Genomic DNA, 3,627 nt, shown 5'->3' on the forward strand with positions numbered 1-3,627 from the left:
TAACTCTAAATAGTTTTTAAAAATCAGAAAGCTCTGCCAAGAGGTAGGGGTCAAATGAGTAATACCTACCTGGTTGGGATTAAGCCACTTGGAGGAATTCCTCTTTCTGGATGCTTATGTATCAATCACCTTCACAGACACTTCTTTGTAGGTGTGACAGGTTATGACCTTAGATTCTCAACCCAGCTTACTCAGGTACAATGGTTGCGAGCCCGACCATACCTTTCCAGCCTGCAAGTGCAGAGGGATAAGCCTGCAGTCACCCAGTCTTGTCTAGTAGGCCCATATGTTCAACACCAATTCCCCCCACCCTGCAAAATGTGCTCTCTCCTCAGTCTTCTCAACCCGGGAAATGGAACCACCACCGTAGCAGGTGTTCAAACTATTATGAATAGCTAGGAGTTCTCCTTGAATTCAGAACTCCCCCCACCCCCACCCTCATCACTGTCTACATCTAATAAATCAACTAGTCCCAACAGCTCTAGCTCCAAAAGCTATAGTGACTCTGTCCCCTTCCATCTCCACTGCTACAGTCCTGGTCCGTACCTTTCTCAGCTCTGGCATTGGTTGTTGTGATAGCTCCCTAAATGCTCTCCACACTCCCAAGCTGGCCCTCCTAATGGCGGTCAGAGTGGTTTTTAAAAACCCGTTCACTCCTCTAAATGCTCCACACCGCTCACTGCACTGAAATAAAATTTAAATTCCTTACCTTGGCCTACAAGATTGTTACTTGACCACATTACCTTTCTGACTCCATCTTCATCCCTTGCTGTTGTGTTCCAGCTTCTCTTGCCTACTTTTGCTTCCTGAACCCATTTAATTTGTTCCAGCCTTTGTGTTTCTTTTCCCTGGAACTCTTCCTCAATCCCCTCCTCTCCTCAAGGCTAGGTCCTTACCACTCAGATCTCAATTTAAATACCACTTCTTAAAAGAGGCCTTCACTGACTCCCTAATATAAAGTGGCCCCCACAAGTCAGTCTCTATCCTATTTTAATTATCAAGAGGATACTCTTATTTGTTTTTCTTTTGTAGCTACCTCTCACCCATGATCAAAATGCAGACTCTAGGAGGGCAGAATTTTGTTTGGGCAATTTCCCACTGTATCCCAAGCGCTGACCAGCAGAGGGCGTTCTATAAACATTTGGTGAATGAATACAGTTTTCTTCTGGAGGGGCTGGTTTCCATCTAAGAATCTGGCATGGGTTGGTTATCTTTATATCCATCCAACCCATAACTCTGGTCACCGTTTTTCCCTGGCCATGCTGATAGATCTGCATGCCTCCGTCACCGCTAGGAGGCAGGTCGCAGGGAGGGAGGGAATGGGTGAACTAGCCAAGGTCAAGTAGCCCAACTAGAAAGACTCAAAACCCATGACCTTATGTGTGTAAGTGGTAGCATTATCTTTTTACCTATTAGAATATTTTGCATTTATATATAGATGTTCTTCTAAGAACATCTATTTATATCCATCTATTTAGTTCTCTGCTATCGCTGTACAGTAGAGAGGGTAGAAGCATTACTCTGTTTCCTCTGAGAAACTTAGAGGATATTACTGAAATGATTTTAGAAGCTTTTAAAAATAGGTGGTCAATGCTATTTGAAGTATGAAAAATTAAAATCAAGAGCCATATAATGTAGCAACCTAACTAAAGGACACATAACGTTGGGCTTTAAATATAAGAAAAGTTAACAGAGAAAGCAATGGTCTAGAGAAAGTAGACTGCAAATAGTGGCTATTTTTATATTTTAGGCAATGCCTTCTATAAGAGAGTATTTTGTTGAGTGTTTAAATAACTCCCTGATTTCTTTAGCTTATTAGTAATTTATAATTTTTCTGATTATAAACACCATGCATACTCATTAAATATTTGGAAAATATGGGTGCAATGGTAATTTGGCTGAGTTGGAGCTGAGAGTGAGGGAAGCTACACTTGGACCAATATGTGGTACAAGAAAACACTGACCCCAAGAGGTCTGTGGTGTCCGTCAGAGAATGCGCTGCAGCTTCTCTCCAGTCTTGGAGATTTGTAGCTACCTGAGTACATACGGCGATTTCAGCAGGGCATAAGGAGTCCTGTGGGAGGGAACTTATTCCCGGTCCAAAGTGGGCTTCACTCATGAAGGACCTACCTGATAATCTTAGGCTACTCCAGGAGGCTGAGATGGTGGAGAGTCATCGGCCCCTGAAAGAAAAACACTATGAGTGAGGCTCAAGTCTGTAGTGTCAACAAGACAGATGGTCTGAGGGAACACTTAGATTGTTCCCTTCCCACCCATGCCTCATCTCATCATGCCTGTGAATCATGGAAAGAAAGGTGTCAGCAGGAGCCACCAGAGAAGCAGCAGGTGCTCTTGTGGTGGCCAAGGTGAAAGAGAACACCAAAGGTCAGTGGTTCTGAGGAAGTTTCCAGAAGCACAGCCTTTAAATTGGGGTAGCATAGCACAATGGGCAACAGAGGGGTAGGAAGTAGAACCATCAGCCATCACAGTAGAGGAGCTTCAGAGACACACAAAGCTGATCTGACTTCTTGGCTCCACTCCTACAAGAAAAAACTAGAGAGAGGGTTCTCTGACAAGACTCGATGTTTACAGTTAATAGAGGGAGTGGGACTCCTGAACACTAGCATTTGTGTAATTGAGGTAAATTTGATGTCAGGAGCCAGAGAGTCTACACAAAAAAAAGAAGAAAAGCCTACCTATAATCCAAACACAGCAAGAAAAGCATTTTTAATTGTTTTGATATATTTCCTTCCAGCTTTCTCTCTATGCATATTTTTATACTGTATTTATAATTTTATTTCCTACATTCTCCTTTATAACATAAGCACTCTTCCTTATTATGAAAAATACTTTTAACTCTTGAAAACAGTTTGATAATTTCTTACGAGGTTAACATTTACCACATGACCCAGCAATCCCACTCCTATGTATTTACCCAAGAGAAATAAAAACTTACGTTCATACAAAATCCTGTATATCAATGTGTATAGCAGCTCTATTCACCACCAAACAGTGGGAAAAACCCAAATGTCCTCCAATGCGTAAACGGATAAACTGTGGCACATCAATGCAATGAAATACTACTCAGCAATAAAAAAAGAACTATTGCTACACATAACAATGTTGATGAACCTCAAAGGCATGCTGAGAGAAAGAAGCCAGTCTCAGAAGTTTGAAGCGGATATTGATGATTTCATTTACAAGACGTTCCTGAAATGACAAAACTATAAGTGCAGAAAACAGTCCAGGTTGTCAGGACTGGGAGAGGGGGCAGGGTGTGACTACAAATGTATAGCACAGGGAGTTTTTGGAGACGATGGAACTAACTCATCTTGATTTCGGTGGTGGTTACACAAATCCATATAAATATTAATATTTATGGAACGGTACACACAAAAAAGTCAAGTCAATTTTATTTTATGTTAGTTTAAAAAATAAAAAAACAGGCTGAATTGCCTATAAAACATAATTAAAATAACTTTTTAATAAAGATTCAAGGAAGGGGCTTGTGTCATAATTTATTCACCTTTTCCCCCTGCTGCAGGATTGTTGGATTGTTCCTAGTTCTGTATAAATAAAGCTGTATTGAAAATGTTAGGGGCATACAGCTTTGTTCAGATTTAGAAT

This window comes from Hipposideros armiger, unplaced genomic scaffold, assembly GCF_001890085.2.
Source record: "Hipposideros armiger isolate ML-2016 unplaced genomic scaffold, ASM189008v1 scaffold_161, whole genome shotgun sequence".
Taxonomy (NCBI): Eukaryota; Metazoa; Chordata; class Mammalia; order Chiroptera; family Hipposideridae; genus Hipposideros; species Hipposideros armiger.